The sequence below is a fragment of the Hyperoodon ampullatus genome (genome assembly GCF_949752795.1).
Source record: "Hyperoodon ampullatus genome assembly, chromosome: 16".
Taxonomy (NCBI): Eukaryota; Metazoa; Chordata; class Mammalia; order Artiodactyla; family Ziphiidae; genus Hyperoodon; species Hyperoodon ampullatus.
Genome location: NC_136929.1, coordinates 37,422,678 through 37,448,850, shown reverse-complemented (window position 1 = coordinate 37,448,850; position 26,173 = coordinate 37,422,678). Strand labels below are relative to the sequence as shown.

The 26,173-nt window shown below is 37.8% G+C and overlaps 1 pseudogene across 1 annotated transcript; it reads left to right on the top strand.

The window, feature by feature from the left end:
• Positions 1–13,589: 13,589 nt before the first annotated feature.
• On the top strand, positions 13,590–25,266 carry LOC307064900 (annotated as a pseudogene). The gene is made up of 6 exons: positions 13,590–13,673; positions 15,014–15,141; positions 23,688–24,150; positions 24,226–24,296; positions 24,832–24,900; positions 25,162–25,266. The product of its transcript is annotated as an uncharacterized misc_RNA (transcript).
• The last annotated feature ends 907 nt before the right edge of the window (positions 25,267–26,173 follow it).

Genomic DNA, 26,173 nt, shown 5'->3' with positions numbered 1-26,173 from the left:
CGCCTCCTGGCTTCTAACCGACCTCCCTTAGTTTTTTTGCGAGCCAGTGAAAAACACTTAACTATTTAGCTATGGTTCCTGCTAATTGCTTTCTCACATGTCATACGTGATGTGTTTTCTTCTCTGCCACACTGAGTCATCTCTTTCTTCTAAAAAGACTATCTTTTTTCTTTCCTCCCAGTTCTTCAACTGCCTTCTAAATACAATTTTACTGGGAAGCAAGCATCCGGACATGCTGCTGCAGCCTCAGAAGCAAGTCTCTGGCCACTGTATAACCTCATTGCCTAAAAGCACAATACCAAGACCTTCAGTTTCTTACCCAGACCTTGCTCTCATTTCTCCATGTTGCCAAATTATCACCATTAGAATTAAGAAACACATTAAAACTTTTAGAATATATATAATAACATAGGATTCCTTATTCTAGAGGTGGAAGAGAGTGCCAAGATATAAGTGAAACGCAGCTAACACTTCCATGTAACAGCACAATATTTTCTACTGAGCATAAAAGAGGGGGAAAAAAACGCAGTTTCTTAACCCCATCTCCGGTTGTAGTATTAGTAACATCTGCCACACGTAAATACTGCAACTCAATAACGCAGGTAAAAAGCCTTCTGCTTAGATGCCCTCCTAACTGCAATTTAAACGGGTGCAAGGCTCCAGACAGCTACCTACTCGAGTAGAACAGGTCAGTACCCAGGCTCTAATCTTATCTGCATTAGGCTGCACGGTAGCTGATGCCCGCGATTAGTTCCGGCAGAGTGATGCAGGTAGGGATGCAGATACAGCCTAGTAGGTGAGCTCTGCCCCAACCGTCTACCCAGCTACAAACATCCCTCGTCTACACCGAGGACATATCTAAACACAAAATTTACAATTGTGCATGCGAAACTTTACACTTACGTTAGTTGCCTCAACCTTTCCCCTTTCCCGGTATGCTGCAGTTAGAAATGAGCTGTTCCAATACATAGAAAGCCATGCATCTGGTAGCACCAGTTTGGGGAGAAATCAGAAGCAGCAAAACGTTTCTTCCTTGTAAAATGTGTTGCTTCGGGCTGGCAAATTAGCAACTCCAGAGAACAAATTCACAGATTTGTCGTTACTCATTCTCTCCACATTTCGTCTCTATTACCCACGGGGTCTGAGCTCGTCTGGTATTTAACGCACACACAACATCCAGTTGCACTTCTTCAGCTCAGGGGTATTTTCCACAGCATCAAACATACCATTTCCCTCCGATGTCAATACTGCTTAAGTCTCTAACTTCTTGTAGGAAACGTCAGAGTTGGGGTGATGGTGAGTCTCTGGCTGCTCTCGGGGTGGGTGACAGTTGCCCGAAAAATTCCTAATTGGTTATCTCTTTCGTGCTTCGGAGACTCTAGGGCGCTCCTTCCCGTCTGGCATGCTCTCCCTCTCTCCCTTCTCCTCTGCCCCTCTCTCCTTCTCTCTCTTCTCTCTCTGAACTGAATTTCTTGATAGAACTCTCAATAACCCAGAGGGAGGGAGTGACGGTCTAAGCCCCGCCCCCGGCCCCTGATTGGCCCGTATCTTGCGGTGCGGGCGGCCGCAGCTGGGCGTGGAACAAGGCGCTGACTATCTGCCAGCCTCTCCTCCCCAGCTCCCCTTCGGCAGCCGCGAAAACCCGGAGACCCGATCCTGGCCCCGGAAGAGCCGGGTTCCAGGAGGTGCACTGAGCATGCCCAGCAGGGTCCGGCCCGGGAGGGAAAAGGCGACGCTCCCCAGGCCCCCGCGGACGCGGCTCTCACGAGTGCTGAGGGGCTGGCGGCTGCTCCGGACGGCACAGGGCAGCGAGAGGCCGAGACCCGGCGGTCTCACGAGCAGGGAACGCGGGAGGCCGGCCGGGAGTGCGGGCGCGGATACGGCAGCCTCTGGCACCGTTGCGGGCGGTTGGGGGTTGCCGAGGCGGCTCGCTGCCGGCGCACGTTCCACACTTCTCTTTGCTAAATGGAGGGACCAAAATGCACAGATGGGAGAGTCCACCTGGGGTCCAAGACATACTGTCGGCCCTCGGAGGAGAGCAGGGCCCAGCAGATCCCCGGAGCGCGTTAAACGGGCTACATTCCCGGTGCCGCAGCTAGAGGCTTTTGCTGGCGAGGACATTGGCAGAAGGGCAGAGAGGGCGGATAGGAAAGGTCGGGACAGAGGGTATTCGAATCTCAATCAAGACCGGAAAGAAAATTAATTTGAGCCCTCCTTCCGTGCAGGGTGACGGAAGCTGCCGGGAGAAAGGGAAAATGACAGCCTCTGGGATCCCCTAGTCACCCTAGTCAGCCCTAGGCCAGTCTGCTTAGCGGGGCGAAGTCTTGTCTCCAGTAGCAGGACGGGCCGCGGCGGCCGATCCAGGCTGTCCTTGCACTTTTGCTCCCGCCGCGCCCAGAATCTGTGAACCCGAGCTCGCCCGAACGCGCGGCTGCGGCAAAAGCCGCTTCACCTCACCTAACTGCAAACTTTGCTCGGGAGAGGCTGGAAGGAGTCCTGTCCAGCTGCTCCCCAAGCTGTGGAACGTTTCCTTTCCCCTTACACTTTCTGCTGATTCCAACTTGACATGTAGTACTTGTCTTTCCCTGTGCAATTCATTTCTCTGACTCCTGTTCCGTCGAGTATCCTCACGCGTTTCTCATTTTCATGCAAGAGCCGGATAGAATGACACTCGAAAGGATTACCCTTTTTCCTTAAATATTGGCCCCGAAAGCACTATCTGTATTTGATTGATCTTTTAAAATCAGTAAACCACGAAGGTTTGTTTTATGGGTTGTACCTACGACGCCAGATGCCTGAGTAAAGTTAGAAGCATTAATAATAGTAACAGTTCACTTGGAACAACAACAAAAAAATAATATATATTTTTTGCATGACCTATAAAGGTTGTCTGAGAAGGTCTTAATGCATGATTGAATAACTTGTTCTAACTTACAGGGAGGATAAAGGGCATCTATTTTAAACCTCCGTGTTTCCCATTCTGTATTGGGCTGAAGATGCCTTGAAGGCTCTTTCATGTAGTTATGCACTGTGATGGCGTGTTCAGGAACACCTTTTGTTTTTGAATACAATGGCTTTCCTTTTTAAATATGAACACTTATTTTTAGATATTTAAAAGTAAAAAAAAATTCACTAAGCAAACCTACCAAACTTAGATATTGTATAAATAATTTCATTATTTAACCAATTCATTTGACATTGCAATTTTTCCACATCTATGGAAATGTAAGGATTTTTTTCGAACTTTTCCTCAGGTGAATATACACAGTAAAAGTGCAGTGCCTCGAAGCCCACTGTAAAACACATGAATCCCTTCTATGTGAAATATAAAACAGGTTTCTAGCAGACCATAGGTTGATACTGTTTTAAAATGGCTAAACAACTCTTATGGTAGTATTTTGTATGATTAGAATATACAACATTTAAGAATAAAAAGGACTGCTTAAGTAGCTAAAAAGTCAAAAGAAAAATATTACCTCATACAATAATGCGAGTGAGTTAAAGGAAGATTCTTTTATTTTACCACAGTGAATGATCATTTTGCCATTCACAAAATCTACAATTAAAGTTAGTGCATTGTTCCAATTGCCACATATTTTATGCTCTGAACTAGTTTTAAATAGTAAATGAAGCATCATTCTGATACATTTACAATAAACATAGCAGCACTGCCACTTTCCAGTTCATTTTGTAAGCATCAGTTATCTCACACTCTTATTCTAATCATACCGTAGTCATTTCAAAGTCACAACACATAGCTTAGCCATAATTAACATTATGACTAAGTGTAATTGTTTCTGTTTGCTAAGGGGTAGCTTTGCTTGTAGTCACGACCGATTATTATCCTATGCTTATAAATGAAATCTTAGTATGAACACAGATGAAAGTTAAGGAAGAGAAAAATATCATCACATTATAAACATTTATGACCATGAGACTTCAATTAACAGAAACCACAGGTCAAAGCCCCAAAACGAAGCACATGTAGATTCCTTTCAAAGGCCGTTGAGTATAAGATAGAAATAGAGCCACTGACTTCAGTGCATTCCATCTTATGGGTGTTTATTTGGCATGTATAAATTAGTGGGATTCTTTAATCATAATAGTTTTACCCCTTAAAGCTAGAATAGTTGAAGCTTGTTTGCCCTATTATATTTCAACTGCTAAACTCTCGAATGAGAACTATTATTAGAGATCTTATTAATATTCCTGGAAGAAAATTAAATATGAAGGGTCGTTTTCCTAACCCTCTGCAATCGTTAACTTGAGGCTTCTGCCCAAACCACAATATAAAACATTTGCATATTGAGAGCTGCTCACAATCCACCTCTCCTAATTTTTTTAAAAGGTATATCTGCATAATTATGAATTAGGGAAATGATAATATTCATTAATTTTAGTTTTCGTAGGGGAACATCTATTGGTTTTTTTGCTGCATTTTAATCACTTTTTTTTCTTTCATGAATTTAATAAAATGTTAGATTCTCAATTATATGATTTCCATATACATCTTCCTGTATATATGTTAGTTTCCAATTAGATCTCTTCAATTAGCCTTTATACATCTTTGTCAATGCATGTTTTCTACAGCAAGGAATTATCATGTTCTCACATGTGTTGCACCTGATTAGTACTTTAAGAATTATGCCATCCAGGCTGTAGTAAAATTACCTTTGTGTTCTCTGCCAGTTATATAGGTCATGGGATACTTGTGAAGCTAAATCACCTTCGGCCAGCTAAGTGAAGACTAAAATACTATTACAGATTTATGCAGAAAGAGATATTGAGTTAGTAAAATTATTTTATATTGCAAGAATTTAATGTTGTTTATATATTTAAATAATAATTTCCATGTAATGGCATTTAATAACCTGAATTACTACGCAGTTCAGTTTGTTAATTGGATTTTCACCTATGATTTTCTAGTTACCACTCAGCATTTAAAAATTACATTTCACACAGAGATCATAAAGGCTTTTTCATGTTACATTTTCCATAAATGACACAGACTGTGGTATTTGGAATGATCAAACGACCTCCTCAAGGATTTCAAGACTAAAATTTTCAACTCTAATGTACTAGTTCTATATTCCAATCAAAGGTAAAAATAAAATAATAAAATAAAATAAAATGATATGATAAAATAAAATAAAGTTCTATTGTGCCCTGTACTTCAAAAGTTCCTTTAATCCAGATGTTTTATTGTGGCTAACCGACATTAATCAATCAATCACAGGGACTTTTATATCACAGCAGGTTTTATTGTTCCCATTTCTCGGAAGAGGCTAGACTATTGTACTGTATATCCTGGGGGTAGGGCGGGAATCGTGTGAAAAATGCTAAGGGTTATTTGTGTTACCACTGTTTAGAAAATGACAATGCAGAATTTTAACACCACAAAAAGAAAATTAACACCTTTTAAAGCTGCAAACTGCCAAAGTGTAATAAGCTCCTTGAATCATTCTTTTGCTCTACTATTGGCTCTTTTCTTTGAACACCTTTTTTTTTTTTTTTCTTTTCTTTTAAGGAAAACTTAGACCAAGGTATTCAAATGACAAAGGAAAGCAGGTGACAAGATGCTTCACTCTATTTGAATGACTGAACTAAATTTATCCCAATTTGCTATATTTTTGGTCACTGACAATGATTATAGATGTCAGGCTTGTAGCTCTAACAGTTACTACAATATAAACTGACATTTTCCAGTGCCACTATTTTATCATGATTACTATATAAATAAAGAAAATATTGAATTTTCAGATTTCATTATTGGTTTTTTAAGACTTCATATAGACATAGCTCTCATAACAAATGGTTTCCCCATTACACGTAGGGCTCAAGCAATCACTTAGGAAACATGAAAAACTGGTTTAACGATAGTAAAGAGAGAATAAATATAAGTTTAAATAATTTGATCATTTTAAAATCATGTAATTTCAAGGGAAATATACAAAACTTCCTACTCTTGTGTCTGATATTTATTTTTGTAAGACTTGTTCAATTAGAATACCAAGTATGATAAATTCATATTTATATAAATGATAAATGTCTGAATATAACATGCACATTATTTGAAAGCACCTCTATTTACACTAAAAATAGAGATAGAAAAATGTTGAGATAAGAACATGTTTTAAGCACAAATGCATTTGCCCAAAGATAATTGGGAAATTATTTTTCACAGATATTAGAACTATTTCAAGTTAAAATATAGTGCAAATTTAAAAATTCTCTTTTAGTAGTACTATTTCTTATCATAGGAGTATGTTGTTAAAAATAGGAGTTTATATTACTTGAAACAACATCATTCTAGTCACTTTCATTCCTTGTTCCCCTCCCCCCAATTTCTTCATGCATATATTTCTTTTACGCCTATTTTCCCTGTCCTCTTTAAAAAAAAAAATAAGCTCCCATAATATTCTTCTAGGAGCCCAATTTGTTATATAATGTGCATATAAATAGACTTACAAATATAGGGCAGGATGGATAAGCCTCATTTTTCTCATATAGTCTCCTCACAGGGACCAAATTCAACCGACAGTGCCCCTTGAACTGAATTAGGATGAGTCAGGGAGACCATGCATATTCCCTTGACTCCTGCAGCCTCTATATCACTGATGACACCCAAATAATGGAGATAGGGCTTGCTCAGCCTTTACAAGACAGTGATATGCTTTGCTTGGGATATAAGTCAATATCACTCTGCTTACAAAAATTGTGTGTTTGTGTGTGTGTGTATATATATAATTCTTTAAAATAATGTTTTTTCTTAAATGAAAATCTTATTTTGTAGTACACACTAATATAGTCCTTAAAAGATGCTAAAATGCACATCATCTTTTCTATCCTATGCTTATGAATTGACTGTATGTCAGCCTCAAACAGATTGGTGAATTTTCAGAATGGATTAAAAGAGCCTCGAAGAAACTTCTTGGCTGTATGGAATGGGGTCATCATAAGAGAGATTTATTTTTAAAAATAGCATGTTACAAGAAACATTATATGTGGCGTTTACAAGAAAGACTAGTTAGAAAAAAATTTTACCCCTTACAATTTTGAAATGATTATAAACATTTCTTTATGTCACAAAGATATTTATGTAATGTGTTGATTCTGGGGAGTGAATTGCCCCCATGTTTGATTGCAATATCAGTATATCTAAGGCCTAATTGCATTCATTGTTTAGTTTGTAGAAGTAACAACTATACCAATGTGAGTGTCTTTTACAGCTATACTGGAAGAGTAATGAAACAAAAGATTAATTATCTTCCAGTAATATTTGTCCCTCATTATGGAAGTAGGCTGACTTTTTGGTGTATTACAATAGATAAGTAGACCCTAAAGATCAGGTAACACTTTAGGTAAACACCACAATTCATAGGAAAAAGTGGAAAGTGAGAATTACATGAAAAGATTATAAAACACATATGGGACAAATTTAGTGTCATAAATCTATTCATTAATTCATTCAAAAATCTAATTTAAAGACCACACTATGTAAAAATGCCTAAAAATCCCTACTATATTTTAAAAACCATCCTATAGGCTCAGCACAGAAATATTCAAATAGCTATATTTCAAGCATAATTCAGCTGAGGGCTCTTAAGTCTCGTTTGTTTGCAGTGAGGAATATTATACTGTGAGTCCTTTCTACTTTGATAATTCTCATCACAATAGCTCTCCTTTATATTTTAGACTTAAAATTTTTTTTGCTTATCACATTAATCAATAGTTCTAAGGCTCAATAGCAAGTTCTTGATAATATACGTAAATACACTAGCATTTAGTTGTGTCTAATCTTCATATTGTTCCAGAATGTTTACTGAGTTTATTATCATCAACCAAGTATTATACTAAAGTTGCCTTCTACTCATGTGTCAAATAACAATAAATTAACCTGCTCTGTGTTTCTTAAATTATATGTGAATACAAATTACCCAGAGATCTTGCTAAATTAAAATGCAGGTTCTGATATACTGGATCTGGGGTGTATACTGAGGTCCTGCATTTCTATCATGTTCCCAGGACATTCTGATGCTCCTGATCTGTGGACCACATTTTAAGTAGCAAGGACCTAAAAGACATTTTAAATAGATAGTGTCATGGCTCACAGAAAAACAAAACAAAAAGAGCATTGGAAAAGGTCTATATCTACCACTGTACCATGCAGGGATTAATTCTGTTACCAAGCATACTTTTGACACAAGTGTTGTTCAGGGGCACAGGAAATTTACATATCACTCATGTACTAATTTGATTTAGTTTGTTTTCTTCCCCACAGAGATTAGATATCTTGAGCTAAATTTTTGTTTTACTTTAACTCGCTGGGAGTGAGGAAGAAGCTGTTCAGAGCCTGGTCCCCTTTGGGGGAAGGCAGGCTGCACGGAACAGAGCAGGAGCATTTTGGGCATTTACTGAGCATTGTGAGGGTACCAGGCCACTGAATGAGTATATGAGGTGTCAACAAGGATGTGATAGGATACATGTGTGGACTCCCAAGCTCACAAAGGTTTCCTACTTTTTTGAAATGCTTTTCCCCATATTCCATACACATGAAAAGCAAAGCAGCTATAGTCACATGGTGTGGACTCCTCCTACTCTGCCAGAAATTGACATTCCATTTGACAACACTTGATTATGTTTATGAACATACTAAATTCAAGATGGACCAATGAACCCATTTATCACAGAACCTAGTTCTACCACAGAGATACTCCAAGATCAATCTAATTACTTTCTGAACAGGAAGTGATGTATACTCAAGAGTAATTAGAAACAGTAGTTTTCATTACATAGACGAGAAACCCAAAGGAAAGATGAGGGAAAAGAGTTATAAAAATGAAGATGATGCACAGAAGGAACAAGAGATGGAGAACCACTTATGGTCGTTAATTAATTGATTCCAGTTCATTGTTGATGTCCGATTATATCCCCACCACTGCTTCTTAAGAGCTATTAGCTTTAATAACCAAGAGTCCTAACTAATATAAGAACTAACCACAGCAACTTGGTAGTTTTGCTTGACTCTATTCCTGATTAACTTATCCTATGAAGGACTAAAATATGAACTATGCTAACATGATTTACTTGTTATAATTGTAAGGGAGAATAAGAAGAGTGAAAAACAATCAAATGTTTGCATTAGTGGTTTTCAGCTTGAGGTGATTTTACCCATTAAGAGACCCTGTAGTGAGGTAGAAGCCAGGGATGATGCCAGATGTCTTCAATGCATAGAAATGCCCCTCCCCCACTTACCCCAACACACACACACACACACACACACACACACACACACACGCTCAATCACGCACAACCCAAATTATTATCTGGCCGAAACTGGCTGTAGTGCCAAAGTTGGGGAAAACAGATGTGTAGCATTTGCATTTTTATATATTATGATTAGTTTCACCAAATTTATTTCTAATTACATCTCTTAATAGCCAAACCAAGAGTTAAAATATTACTGGAGCTCATTCAATGACCTTCAGAAAAATGGACAAAATATGTTATAAATTATGTCTCTGGAACACTAATTGAAATCTGGAAAAAACAAATCTCTCTTCCAACCATTAGTGACAAATTTTCAATTTTTATAGAAGGCACAGCAAATCTATAAACCAACCATTGGACCTAATCTTGGCCATTTCTGTCCATCTTTGTTTTCAAAATGTAAGATTCTTAATGAGACATTTTTACTGGTTTTATACTAGTATGTAATATATCCAGTATAAAAGTTAATTTCAGATTTTTAAATCATTATTTCTACCATTTCATAATAAAATAAAAAATATCTACCCCACTCTCAAGTTCTCTGTCAAAATAAGATTGCCCTAGATTCTGTGATATATCTGTGACTTATTTGGGTTGTTCATCAAGTCAAAAAGTTAAAACTGCAATTACTTCAAATAGAAGATGAAAACCTCCCTTGGTTATGAGACTGTAAGTCCCAAAAGTATAGATAAATCTATCCATATCTGCAATTACATACAAGCTTGAAAAAAAAAAGAATAATGTAATTCATCTGGTTAGTTGCTAAGATTTCTTTCATCCTGGTTACAATAGTCTCAACAACTTATTTTAATTCCTCCAAAGGATACTGATCACACATGTTTATTCTAAAGTTTTTGGGTCAATTTAATTGTTCCTGGAAATTTGCACATTAAATTGCAATAATAACCTAATAAGTGAGCAAAAACTTGCTGAATTAGGTTAAACATTCATTCAGAGCAAAACAAAAATGCTGAAGAAATACTGATTACTAGAAAAATGAATTTTTAACTCTATACTATTTGACTCATTTGAGAATCATTTTAAAAGCTAAAATAATTTCTAACTGTGGTAAACACTGCCATCTAGAGGACTTTTTTTGCAATGAATATTAAAACTAAAATGTCTAAAAGTGTTAAATGTATGGATTTATGCTATAAATTTTATTTTATAAATTTCATAAACCTCACAAGTTATTTTCTATCTTTCATGAAATTAACTTAGTTGAAACCTTGAACCAGTAAACCATATTTTTGCTATGATTTCAAGTATAAATACTAATACATGGTCAAATATATTATTTGAATGAAATTTTTATTAAGTTGTTTACTCACGTTTGCCAGGTAGTAATTTACTTTTTGCTATTTAATACGCTGATTATAATATCAGAATTCTAGTCATGTCCTTGCAGAAAATATATTAGAGTCAATAGCTAGAAAAACCAGCAATACAATGATGTCAATATATCATGTATACACCTTACAACAAATGTTTCTTTAAGAAAAGTGATAGAATTGCCTATTCTTGTTATTTCTTCCTTTCTTTCCTCTTTTGTGTTGGTTTTAACATGAACATTTTTCAGTCCTGTTTCATTAACTTACTCATTGTGCTGATTTCTAATGTCCGCTTTTTGAGGAGTTACTCATTCATCAATAGTGTCTGAGACTCTGTGGGGTACTCCTTATCTAAAAAGGTATAAAAAGAGAGAGATACCTTGCTAGGTTGCCCATTTAATTAGAAATAATTGTGCCTTAACACTTATGAAGTTTCCATTGTCAAAAGTTGGTGAAGACAAAAAGAAAAACATCCATTTTAAAGTTAAGTGGCTATCATATATATGCATATCGCTAAAAATTATACAAATGGTGCTTACTGAAATTTATTTTTATATGCTCCTTGAATTCCAGATTGGTTGCTAATGAAATCTGTCAGACACTGTACTTTGTACCACTTGTAACCATGCGATGTGTATTTGCAATTTTTTGAGATGACTAGGACTTTATTTCAGTATAATCTTTATGTTAGATCTACACTTAAACTGCTGGAGATTATTAATTCTGTTATTAGGAAGACAAAGAGGAGAGTAAATTTCAAATCAAGTCAAATAGGACAGATACATAGCATTAAAATGTAGTTCTGCGAAGTTGCTGTAAAGCTGTCCAGATGCCTAGTTGAAGGGAAAATCTATGACAAGTGAGGATAAAAGTAATTTTTCTTTTCATAATTTGATGGTTTAATTGCGATGAATATCCAGGATAGAGTCCAATACAATTTTATTCGATTATTGTTTTACAGTTATGTGAGAAAAAATTACAATATTAATGACATTTATGGAATGCTGACTGGCATAACTATCACCGTTTTGCATCTGGTGTTTCAACTGTAAATGATTTCTGGTGGGAAAGGAAGGAATTAAATCAATATCAATGGACATAAGAATAATAGTTTTTTTTTTCCAGTGGAGACTTCTGATATTTTTATGTTATTGTATATTACACATTTACATACCATATTTTTTAATCAAAGTAAGAAATACATATGGAAGAAAATAGTATACCATAGAGGAACAGACAATGTGAAAATGTTGGCCACCTTTCTGTACTCTAAGCTTTGGACCCTTGCCTATTGATAAGAAAAATGTTATGTGTAGAAAAATAGTACCATCCTCTATGTAAATTCATCAATTTTTAGTATCTTGTCCAATTTTCTTGATCTCTTTCTCACAACATTTGCTCAAACATCTGTAAGATACAGAACTGTCATTGCAAAATTACTCAGAATGCATCTCCTAAGAATAAGGACAGTCTCCTCCATAATCACAGTATCATTATCACACTTTAAAAAGTAATAATAATTCCATAACATCATCTAATATCTAGTTTATTATTCAATTTCTTCTTCTCATTCTCAGAAAGAAGTTTATAGCCATTCACAAATGGCTCTTCTAAATACAATCCAATCTAATTTATGTTCACATTGCCTTTATTGTTATACCTCTTTAACCTCCTTGTTTAAAACACTTTCTCATTTTTTTTTTTCATTGACACTTTAGGGCGCTTGTACAGTGGACTATTCCACAATCTGTATTTGCTTGTTTCTTCTTGGGGTCATTAACCTGATTCTCTGTGACCTGTATTTTTGTAAACTGGGAGTTAGATCTAAAGCCGTGCTGTGCAGTGAAAATATAATTTGGACAACATACATAATTTTAAATATTTCAATAACCACTTTTAAAAAATAAAAAAAAAACCTAAGGTGAAATTATTTTAATAAGACATTTTATTCAACCCAATATATCTAAAACACATTTCACCATGTAACCAACATAAAAATGTTAGTAATATTTGTTAATATATTTTACCTTGTTTCAAAAGTACTATATCTATGAAATTTGGTGTATAATTTACACTTATGGCACGATTCATGTTCTCAATAGCCACGTGTCTGGTGGCTGCCATAATGTTTAGCACAGGACTAAGTCTTGATTAAAGCTGAGTTTTCTGGGCAATATGATTTCATAGATGATGTTGTGTTCTTCATATTTAATCACACCAGGAGACATAATTTCATTATTCATGATGTGAAATATGGTCATTTTATGCAGAAAGTAACTGTAATCTTTATCATTGTAGAGGTTTTCCTCTTCTTTCAATAAGTAAATGATCTGTGGGACAATGCATTGGCTCCATTCCAATATTCTAATACATAACAAACTGATATCAAATGATTCTGACATCCATTTATGATCTTTGACCTGTATCTCTCAATTAATAATTACATTACATGTTGCAAAAATGGGAATTTTCTAATACTATTAACATTTTTTTCCTTCATTAGATGTCTTTTATTGCAGTAGAGAAGAGATTTCCTTCCCCCTCATTTTCTTTTACTATCATCTTTTGAAAATTTCCAAACAATCATATTTTCAAATTTCTATGTTCCTTCACATTCTCTGAGGGATTCTTTTTTATAGTATCCTGTTTTTTTTTCTTGAATGTAAATTTTCTCAAATTGCTCTGAGTGTACTAGTTACTTCTTGGTTTGGGTTAATTTTTTTTTTTTTTTTTTTTTTTTTTTTTTTGCGGTATGTGGGCCTCCCACTGTTGTGGCCTCTCCCGTTGCGGAGCACAGGCTCCGGACGCACAGACCCAGCGGCCATGGCTCACGGGCCCAGCCGCTCCGCGGCATGTGGGATCTTCCCAGACCGGGGCACGAACCCGTTTCCCCTGCATCGGCAGGCGGACTCTCAACCACTGCGCCACCAGGGAAGCCCGGTTTGGGTTAATTTTGAATCTACATTTTGATGATGGCTGAAGCCCATGATGGAAGTAGATAGGTTCCAGGACCCAGGCCTTGGAAACCCAACCCCTGGTCAGGAGCACCCACTAAGGAACGAGCCTGAAATGGTAAGACTGAGATTTCAGGGTTCTCTCACACATCAGCTGGCAAAACCTGAAGTCAGACACAGTTTTACTTATTCCTAAACTTGTTGTGAGTCTGGGATTCTTCTAGGTTCTGCCCTAAATTTTCTGTATCCTGAACTACAGCTTCCTTCACTTTAGAAACATGCTTTCTTTGTTTTGTGACTTTCTGTAAATGGATTGCAATTCCACATCTACGTGCAACTTTCTGTGCTCCTCACTCCTGTGGCTTTTGCCCCATTTCATTTCTTTGTCATTGTGAGGCAGATTTTTGAAGGAGTTAAAACAAACATGCAATCATTCCCTTATCTGGAAAAAAATGTCCTCCCCCAACACTCACCCTATATTACATTTAGAAATATATCCCAGAAATGGGGTGCTTAATTCGCATTTATCTGAATACAGCATCCCCTCTGCTGGTTGCACTTAGAACAGCCTCCAGTCATCTGATTATTTCTGCCTTAATGAGATAAATTCAGCACATCTAATTTCCTCTGCCATTTTGCATGTAGAATGCGTGACTCACAGAAAACACTTTGAAACCGGCACCTCTCACGGCTCTGTCATGGCTGCCTGCTCATCTGCCTGACTATTGTGCATCCAGGATGAAGAGAGTGATATCCAGGTTGTTTTTAGGCAGAAAAAAAATAGCCTTTAGTCGCAGTATCTGAGTATAAAGACAGTTTTCCCCACTTTACGGCAGATATTAAACATTAAAAGAAAGAGGGTCACTTGTAATTGAACAAATGAATTCACGGCTAGGTACGTGTCTATGTCTGCAAAGCCATTTGAGAAAGAGCCTTAATAAAGAGGATTTATTTTCTGCCATCTTAGTTGCTAGGGCTTTTGCACAGTCTTGAAAAGCCTAAACATAATCATTGCTCATATATGGGAAAACAAATAACAAAGAAAACAGAGCGACAAAAGCAAGACCAAACAAAAAGCAAACCAAACAGAAAGACCTCCCCAAGCTCTGAAATGCTACTTCAGTCCTGAGCCGCTGCAGGCAGCCCACGTATCCTCAGTCAATAGCATTACCTGGAGTAGATTGGGAGCCCAGTCCACTAATAGGTGAGACCAGCAACCTACCGGAGAATTCTCCAGGAATCCTCAATGACAGGGCAAGGCCTGAGCACGAACTCCCTAGGGTTTCGGCCTGCACCACTGTGTCCACCTCCACTGGCCCAGCCCTATCCCACCTTTCTGGTTTTCCCTTCAGTGCCCCTCAGGTTCCCACACCTGTGCAGAATCCCAGCCTGCTTGGCAGACATCCTGAAGCCTCGTCCTGATGTGCTAGGCTCCTCATCCCTTTTTGGTTGGAATAGGCCTTAATTCATAGAACATCAGAAGAACTAAATACTGTCATTGGCCTGATTCTGAGCGTCATCATGGTAAAGGGACTCCGACCACCAAATACGAACCTGCTGGATTATGTGCTCTATGTTTTTTGTTTGTTTGTTTGTTTGCAGTACACGGGCCTCTCCCGTTGTGGAGCACAGGCTCCGGACGTGCAGGCTCAGCGGCCATGGCTCACGGGATCAGCTGCTCCGTGGTATGTGGGATCTTCCCGGACCGGGGCACGAGCCCGTGTTCCCTGCATCGGCAGGCGGACTCTCAAGCACTGAGTCACCAGGGAAGCCCTGTGCTCTATGTTTTGATTGGACTCAAATTCATCGATTTGTCTTGGATGCTAACGTTTATAATGCTTTCCATCTTCCTCCCCGTCCCCCACTCCCACTTCTGCATTTCCTGGGGAACACCCAACGACCCAATTACACCTCTGGTACTGAACTCCACTGCCTACCTCCATGCCCTCTGTGCTTCTCCGTTCTTTTTCCTTCCTCTTCTCTCTCTCCCTCCACAAGTTAGAAAAAAATCTCCTATTGGAGTTGTAGTGGTTTTCAAATTAGTTTGAGGGCATTCTCATCTGGCTTTTAAAGTTACTGCACAGATACACCACATGCATTTCTCTTGCAACACAGAATTATCTACTTAATCAAACTCAGCTTCCTGAGGGAAGTGAAATAAATATATGCAATGATCAGGTTCTAGCATTCTGTTAACCTTTTATGAAGTCTCAATCACCCAGCAAGAAAATAGTTTATTTTTCTCTGAAAATCTTTTTTAAAGGCTCTAAAAAAGAATGGAGGAAATTAAATCTACATGAAAAAATTACGTAATCTTTCTTTAAAATATGCTTTATTATTAAGACTTCATACTTTATGAGATTCATAGAGGTATTTCCAACTCAAATAATGTATTCTTAAAAAAAGATCACATACATTGAGTATTTAATTAGGTGGAGTTTGCAGTTTTCCAATTGTGGCCATTTTTATTGATTTTGTTTCAATAATATTTTCATTTCTTTTATATTTCAAAATGTTATCAGTATGAATTATACTTGCTGTTTGCAATTCTGATACTGTTAGGCTGCACTGTCTTCATTTAACACTTTGTATCTTAAATTTATATAACCCTTTTAAATTCAAACTCCTAATACAATGTTTTCAATGGCTGAGAAATAGTTTCCCATGTAACTTAAGCAAGTACATTGTAAACCTTTTAATGAGTCCAGGTTAGTAACACAATTGTTTTATTTAGTGCCATACCAAAAGAGTTGTGATCTATTCACATTAATGATTAAATCCCATTTTAAATTAATCTTACTTTTAATACTCTCCCCCACCAAACTCTGGCATTCATATATGAAATGTTTTTCGGAGTTGCAATAGCTTCTTAAATTATAAAGCTATACAAATCCCTGAGGGCAAAGGGAAATCTTAAAAAACAGTATAATATAAAGCAGGGGTCCCCAGCCCCTGGGCCATGGACCACTACTGGTCCCTGGCCTGTTAGAAAATAGGCCGCACAGCAGGAGGTGAGTGGCAGGCAAGCGAAGCTTCATCTGTATTTACAGCCACTCCCCATCGCTCGCATTACTGCCTGAGGTCCACCTCATGTCAGATCAGCAGCGGCATTAGATTCTCACAGGAGCTCGAACCCTACTGTGAACTGCGCATGCAAGGTATTTAGGTTGCATGTTTCTTATGAGAATCTAATGCCTGATAATCTAAGGTGGAGCTGAGGCAGTGATGCTAGCACTGGGGAGTGGCTGTAAATACAGATTATCATTAGCAGAGAGGTTTGACTGCACAGAGTCCATAATAAATTAATTGCTTGCAGACTCATATCAAAACCCTACTTGTGAGTGGCAAGTGAAAACAAACTCAGGACTCCCACTGATCCTGCATTATGGTGAGTTGTATACTTATTTCATTATATATTACAGTGTAATAATAATAGAAATAAAGTGCAAAATAAATGTAATACACTTGAATCATCCTGAACCACCCCCCAACCCCAGTCCGTGGAAAAATTGTCTTCCACGAAACTGGTCCCTGGTACCAAAATGGTTGGGGACTGCTGAGGTAGAGGATGAATCTCTCCTCTCAACTGGTCTTTTTCATATTACCTCACTTCACCTGTCACTTCAAGACCCTCTCAGGCTCCCCCTGCCCCCAACCTCACTCCCACCCCTCTAGTACACACAGATAAATAAGCATTACATATTTATATCTATTTTATCTATTTTAAAAGACATCTTTGTATGTAAATACTTAGAAATCAACATTATCAGTATTGATGGGAACACTCTAGAAATTTAATCATTCCCATATACTTATTTTTTTCCTAAAACTCTAAGGTATGTTGGCCATCACAATACATATGTCTTCATTTATTTTGTATCCCTATAGATAATTATCTAAAACTGAGATTGTTGGGTCAAAGGAAATGCATATGATATGTTGATAACTATTTCCAAATCACCTTCCCCGGAGATATTAGCTTAAAGATATACCAAGAGTATATACTCAAAATCTTTCTGACATTGAGTGTGATCAATCTTTTTAATTTTTATCAATCTGATAGGATAATGTTATTTTTAACTTTTCATTTATTTGAATCATTAGTTGATTTGAGACTTCTAAACAATGTATATTGTTGTTTGTATTTTTATTTTTGGTAGATGCCTGTCTATGTTACTTTGTTTTCTAACAAATTTATATATTTCTTACTGAAATATAGGAGATAATAATGCATTTTGAAAAGTAAGACTGTCAGATAATGCAACTTTTTTTTTTTAATTTTTAATTTATTTTTGGCTGTGTCGGGTCTTTGTTGTTGCATGCAGGATTTCTCTAGTTGCAGCTAGCTGGGGCTACTCTTTCTTGCGGTGGGCAGGCTTCTCAGTGCGGTGGTTTCTCTTGTTGAGGAGCATGGGCTTTAGAGCTCAGGCTCAGTAGTTGTGGCGCACGGGCTTATTTGCTCCACAGCATGTGGGATCTTCTGGGACCAGGGATGGAACCTGTGTCCTCTGCATTGGCAGGCGGATTCTTAACCACTGCGCCACCACGGAAGTCCAATGCAACTATTTTTGTCTCTTGTTTGTCTTTCAACTTTAATTATGCTATCTTTTTCAAGAACCAGTTTAAATCTAAATGTAATCAAATCTGTCAAACGTTCCATTCCAATTCTGAGTTTCACATCATAGCTACAAGAGTCCAACCCATCACAAGATGATAATAAATATTTATTAAGTAGTTACAGGCTTTTTAACATATTTTACTTAACTATTCTCCATCTTTATACAAATCTATACTAACATAACAGTAATAATAAAAGCTAAATTTCAAACCTGTACAGTATTTTAGCAAGGAATGGTGATACATTTTTACCAGAAATACATCTACTTTTTGAAGAAAATTTGAACAAACAGGTATTGAGCCCAACTATAGTTTATACAACATGTCAGATATTGAGAATACAGGATGAATAAGATAGCTTTTCTGCCTTCTCAGACCTGTTAGGTGGAGGTAGGTGATGGGAGACAGAAGAAAAACTCACTTAAAAAGCTGATTTCTATGTTTCATATGATTTATATGTTCCATCTAACAGTATTTCCCATCAGTAGTTCCTCAGATCTTATGAGAAGATAAAACATAGATCTCAAGAAATGGGTTCCATTGTCAAATAAGTTTAAAATAGTCTACTTAAAAATACATATATTTCAGGGTTCCAGAGAACATTTCATATGGTAATAGGTATTATCAGTTAATAAAAGAAACAAAGAGTTTTTTATAGAACACTCTTATAAAGGAACAACAATTAGAAATGTTTTCTAGAAAACAATAATAGGTATAATTGTTTATGATATAAATATAATAAACAAGTATTTGTTCTATATGTATATGTATATTTATATACACAAGATAACCTGAGTATTCTGTAATCTGGGAAATTCTGATTTTTCCACCTTTGCTGCCTCTGGGAGAGGAGAAGTTCAGATAACTAGAAAGAAAATACTTACATTTTAAATTTAAAAGCATGCTTTAATATTCATCTCAAAGGCATTAATTTGAGAGAAACAAAAATTGAGTTCCAGAAGCTTGGATTTGAGAGCTAAGCTCTCGAAGTCTGTGGGGTCTTAGATGTGAACTCCAGCGGAACCATCATTTAAAAGTCTATGCCAGCTTCATGTGAACAAGCTCTGCTTCTCTCTAGTTCCAGCTCCAGGCAGTTGCATGGACCGTGCAGAGAATAAACACTCTTTTGCTATGTGAGTGACTACTACTCACAACCACATGGCCAAGAAACTACTTTGTCCTTCTCATCTCTTTCGTGTGATTACCACTCTTTGATATTAGCCTATTGCCCCTTGAAGGTTCAGTGGAGTTGATGTCTTTTGAGTCTGAAGTTTTGCTCAGCTCAACTGAATTGCCACATGTGGACAGCCTTCTCTTTTCATTGGTGTAGAGACTTCATAAAGCCACTCTGTCTACCCAGAGGAACAGAGGGGCTGTGAAAGGTACAGGAGACCAACATTTGCACCTTGTATGTGTGTCTCTGTGCCCATGAAGTGATGGCACAAATTCACTCAATATTTTCAGTTGAACAAATTAATCATATTTGATCTAAATATAGTCACCCCTAACCTTAACCCTAACCCTAAACATTATTACCCACTGTTCTATACCAAATAATGATGGATGATTGGAGGGCAGAGAGGGACTCAAGTCTGCCAATTAAAAGTATCCCAGTCTTTTCTTATTTAAGAACGCACATTTTAAGTATTTACTTAGTTCAAAGTTCAACTCTATCAGAGTTATTTTTCTCCTACCCTCAGATTTCTTCTCTACCCCCCCATGTCATTTTCCCTTTCTTCATTTCCTTAATGCCTCCATGGCAAGGAACTCTCAAGTAGGGCATCTCTTCATCCAGAAAACCTACAGCCTTAACAATGACTTTTTCCCTTGTATCACTGGCCCCCATCAGTTTCTTTAGTCATCTGCTCTTCTCATTGTGTCGTCTATTTCATTGAGCGCCCTCTATACGTATTTATCGGTACATAATATGCATTTCCTTTGACCCAATAAACTAATTTCTACGAGGTGAGCAGAGTGTGTTGAGTTTTCCTCTTTTCCTTTGGATGCTCTTTATCTCCTGGGCACCTGATAGGCACTTAGTAATTACCTGTTTGACAAATTATTTTGTAAATAATGTAAACACTCTTGAATATTCCCACAGCAAACTTCAATACTTATCAACATTAGAAGATGGAACTAAGGATCAGGACCTAGTCATTCTTTTACACTATTTCTTTTTTATCCTTTAAACCCTTAAAAAGTTTCACCCATTTTCAACCTCTTTGCAAAAACCACTATGACAACCACTGTTTTTATTCCAAATATTTCTCTCCATGCTGCTATAGAAAAGGGTAAAATAATAAGGTCCCAACATGATAAGAGGGTTGATAGGTTTAGAGGTCTTCAAAGTGGCAGTGCTGCAGTCACTTACTTTCCTTATTTTCAACCTGGAAATTGACAATATTTCCCTATTTTCAACCTGAGTAATCTCTTCCTGGCAACTCATTAGATATACCAAAGGATACTTTCAAGAAAGCTGTTAAAACATAGTTGAAGTTGTCCTGATCCCTAGCAAATTTATCAAGTCAGTATTGATTTATCTAAAAGCATCTGTGGGGCTTCCCTGGTGGTGCAGTGGTTGAGAGTCCGCCTGCCGATGCAGGGGACACGGGTTCGTGCCCTGGTCTGGGAAGATCCCACATGCCTCGGAGCAGCTGGGCCCGTGAGCCATGGCCGTTGAGCCTGCGCTCCGCAACGGGGAGAGGCCACAACAGTGAGAGGCCCGCGTACCGCAAAAAAAATAAAAAAATAAAAAAAAATAAAAGCATCTGTGATTCAAAGGTGATCGGATTTAGATATGTTGAAAGTAGTTAATTCAATGTCACTCTTTGTATTTTAAATAAGCTTCTCTTGGTTATCATATGTTGATCTACATCATCTAACTAAAATTTTTAAATGAACGTAATGGTAAGTTTTTATTTTCTTTATGCTGTACCTCCTCCCCTTTTTTAAAATAAGGGTCATCGGTTCTGGGGCAAATACAATTTTAGAGCAAATAAATGTTATTTATGGCAGACAGCATATAAAAGTCATCCTCTGAAGTTAAGTTCCAACAGCATCTTAGCATTAAAGCCTTTCTAACATGCTTTCCCACTCCCTTCACTTTAGGAAAAATGATTCACTGTTGAACACAATAGCAAACACTTATTGAGTGCCTACTTTTGCAAGTACTTTACAAATGTCATGTCTCATGTAAGCCTTTTCATGCATTTTCGAACTTACATCTTCACTTCACAGATGAATAATTTTATTTAGAGAAGGTAAGTGTCATGACAAATTCATACTGCTTATTAGTGGCAGAATAGGAATTCAAAATTATTTTATTCTTACTTCAAAGCCTAGGCTATTTCTCTAAGACAGAATTTCTTCCAAATCTGTAGCAATCAACTCAATTATATTATTAGTTTTTTACATATTAGTTTCTCACTAAATTTTCAATTTCCTAGAGTAGTTATTCCATTAAAAAATAATTGAAACTCTTAAACTGTGCCTAAGATATATATTTAATACTTGGAAAAGTTTGTTAAATGAAATCAACTGCATAAACCAAAATACTACATAAGAGAAAACCTCCAGTTCTGAATACAGATATTTAAATGGATTTTGTGTCCTAGTTCTCATTTTCACATGTATTTTAATGACCCCTTTGTTCTTTCTCAATGTTTCCGTTATGTCTGCTATTCAAATATGGTATCCAGTGATGAGACTGTATAAGCAAGTAGATTAAAAAGGTGTTGAAGTCTTCACTATATTTTGTTTAAAGATGGCATTCAGCAAATAATTAATCTTTGGTCAGTGACATTTCCACCAAACTACTATGATTCTCATTCCTATAAATTATTTTAATTTTACCAGTATTAACTCTTGCAGTAGTCAGCTTAATTTTATAAACCCTGATTTTTAACTGTAACAGCAAATATAATATTCCTGGAAGTTGAGAGAAAACCTCTGTGTGAGAAACTAAGAATCTTTTACTAATATTTACATTTTTAACATAACATATATATATATATATATATATATATATATATATATATATATATATATATCAGTTGATGATATGTTAGCCTATAAAACATGGTAATTTCAAACATCAAAACTACTTGCCTTTAGGCTTTCTTGAAGTGTGAGATATTTCAATTCAAAAGTATATATATGTAGAAGTGATTCATTATCATCTTAGAAAATACAGCAGGCACTATGGTATATTTAAAGGAGAAAATATCAAACTACTTGTGCCTTGAGTACCCTTTGTAAGAATAAATGATTTTCACTGCCTTTGGCCAATAGTCACATGCAAACAGCCTTATTTTTCTTCTTAAAAAAATGCAAAGTTTACCAACCTTAGAATTCTTAACTCTCTAGAATTCTGCCCATCATTATAATGAGACCTTCACATGCATCTCTTCTAGAGGACTATAAAAGCTCAAATCGCATCCAGTTCTTATTCAGTTATAGAGCCTGATCTCTATTCCCTGGAGGAAATGGTGAATTTCAAAATCAGTATAAGATAACAATAAATCATAGAAAAAGGCAAAAACAATCAGAAGTGCATTTACAATGGACATAAATTGCTCTGGGACACTAGAAGTGGAAGAATTGTGACATTTCATTTTTGTTAAGCAAATCAAATCCAGTTCTGGATGTCCATTTGCAAGGGTCATCAAAAAGCTCAATGACATATATTCCTGTATACACATTGGGTTATGCCCTAATCTGGGGCTACTATTAGCCACTAAACTTAGAGGAAAGTGTGTAGGCTGGAGTAGGAAGCTGCCCATGGTCATCAACCATTGAGCTGGACATTCTTTGCTCACCATGTAAAATATATATCTTATAGCAATGTCTCTCATAATTGTGGTAAAACACTTGAAAGAAAGCATTTTTATTTATTTTTTTTTTTTTATTTTTTTTTATTTTATTTATTTTTTTTTTTTTGCGGTACGCGGGCCTCTCACTGTTGTGGCCTCTCCCGTTGCGGAGCACAGGCTCCGGATGCGCAGGCTCAGCGGCCATGGCTCACGGGCCCAGCCGCTCCGCGGCATATGGGATCCTCCCAGACCGGGGCACGAACCCGTATCCCCTGCATCGGCAGGCGGACTCTCAACCACTGCGCCACCAGGGAGGCCCGAAAGAAAGCATTTTTAAATAAACACTAGAGACTATTAAATAGGGAATTACCAAGAATATGCAGAAGAAAAGTATCAGGATAAAATTATGAAAATGTGGTACCATGTAATTAACAAATAATTCCTTTAAGAAGACCAATTGATTTTATTCCTGAGAGAGGCATCTGGGATAACTTTATTAATTATAGCCCAGTTATTCTCATTTGCATACTTATTTCTGCTTAGTACAATGCAATAAAAGGTAAGATTAAGGTAAGATTTATGGAATTGTATATATTGATGAAAAGATAGGAAAACTATAAATGGAGATCACTTTGGTTAATAATTGGAGGTATCTATTTTTGTTGTTGTTGTTGTTGTTTTCTTTTATTTGGGACTGGCCACAGAGGGTCCATCAAAGAAGAGATTAGCCACCAGCCCCCAGAACGCATAGGGGTGAAGGATAGAAGCCATTTAAGGGAGAGTGATTCTGAGGAGGAAGAGGAAGGGAAGGAAAAGGATCACAGCTCCCATGAAGAAGATGAGGAAGGTTCAGAGGAGGGAGGAGAAGGCACCCATCGTGGCAGCCTGGATGAGGAGGATGAGGAAGAAAAGGAGGAAGGTCATGGCCTCAGCCTGAGCCAGGAGGAGGAGGAAGAAGAGAAGAGGAGGAGGAAGAAGAGAAGGAGGAGAGGAGTGAAGAGAGGGCTGAGGTTTGGGTCCCACTGAGCCAAGACCACCAGGAGGAAAAAGATGAGGAGGAGGGGCTGGAGGAAGATGAGCTTCCCTTCACCATCATCCCCAGCCCACTGGCCAGGAGGGAGGTGTCTGGAGGTGCCTCTATTGAAGAGGAGAGTGGTGAGGACATGGGTTAGTGATCTGACTGGTTGGGGGTGGGGAGAAGCAGAGTCAACCTGGGTCACTGCTGCCCTCTTGTCCCCACAGATCAGCAGGATGTCCAGGAGTATGGGAACTACCAGCCAGGGTCCCTGTGTGGCTACTGTTCCTTCTGCAATGTATGTCCGCAACCCAGCTCCATCCACCAAGCTGTTCCTAAAGTTTGTTCCAGGGCTCTGGTGCGCCTTGGGAGGACCCTGAGCAACGGGCCTGAGTAAACAAAGACACTTCTGGGGCCAAGTGGGGGACAGACTGGAGGCCAGGAGGCTGGGGAGGAGCCTGGGACAGTGGTCCAGGAAAGAGAGGGTGAGGCCTGAGCTGCATTTTCAGATGTGGGGACAGGGAGGAAGGTTCAAGGCAGAGCCGAGGGAGGTGGGACAGGACTGGAGACTGACAGGCTATGGGGAGAATAGGAAGAGAGCGGGTGAAGAGAGTGCGCAAAGGTCCAGCCCACAGTGACAAGGGGACATCGGGGTGACTTGCAATAAGGAAATGAGGGGGTGGGAAGCAGGTTAAGCAGGTTGGAGGAAGATACTGAGCTCAGTGTCAGAAGTAATGAGGCTGAGAAGTTGGGAATATATCCAGCGGGCAGGGTGGAGGACTGGCGGGTGGCTCCCAAACGTTTCTGCCTAACCAGGCTCCTCTGGTCCCCAGCGATGCACTGAATGTGAGAACTGTCACTGTGACGAGGAGAACATGGGAGAGCACTACGACCCGTGCCAGGTGAGACTTCTCCCAGACTCAAGGATCCACCAGATTTCCGGATGGTGCTGGACCATCTGAGCACCCCCAGCCCCAAATCCTCTGCCCTCAAACTGACCTAACCCCTTACCCCTGATGCAGCCTTGACTCCAAACCCGATCCTGCGTCTGATCTTAACCTCCACCTCGTTAGCCTCCTGCCCAAATACGGGCCACGCCCCATCCTAACTCCACCCCTGACCACCTCCTACCGCTCATTCTCTCTCCCCATCCCCGTCCCCAGCACTGCCAGTTCTGCTACCCCTGCCCTCTGGTCTGCGAAACTGTCTGCACTCTTTTTTGGTTGTTTATTAACTTTTTCTTAGAAATGGAAAAAAAATTAGACTAACAACATTTAAAAGCTTTTGAAAAGTTAAACAATGTTGAAAAATGAAAGATTAGAGGAAACAATAGATAATGAATAAAAAATTGAATTAATGTCAGTGTCTCTAGATCAGAAATAGAGAGGTGGAAAGCTGTGAATGTAAGGGTTTCTAAAAATTGTTATGAAACCATCTTTATTTACTATTTTAATAAGGTTTCTAAAGTGAATAGTAAATCTGCTAGATTTATAGATGTCACTGAATTTCTGGAGAATGAAATAAAACATGAGTAGCAAATCTAAAGATGATCAGGAGAGATTATGTAAATGGAAAGGAGGAAAAGCATATGAACTTCCCAGTAGATAGCATATAGAAACTTGTACTAGATATTAAAAAGTTACTTCATTTTTCATTTGTTTCTCTATTAATCAGTCATATTCTAAAATAAAATTGTTACTTGTGAGGTTTGCCTAGAAAATTCACCAGAAAGTTGAGAATCTTTGATGAGGAGTGTTGAACACAAAATAGAAAACATTGTATACTTCCATAAAATAATGATATACCCAGTCTTGAAATATTATGTCCATTTCTGGGAACTGCACGTCAAGCAAGAAATTACCACACTGAGAAAAGTCAACAACAACACAATAAATTAAGGCAATAATCTCCAATTGGTTGATGGATGATGCTATAATCTGCCATAAGTCATTGTCCACAGGGTCATAACTTCTGGACTTGAATTATACATCAAACTCACCTTGACCCTCTTTGAACATTCAAATAATACAGTTGATCCTTGAACAAAAATGGTTTGAACTACTCAGGTCCACTTCTATGTGGATATTTTTCCCATAGTAAATACTGTGGTACTACATGATCTCCTGTTTGCTGAATCCATGAATGTAGAACCACAAATATGGAGGGAACCCTGGA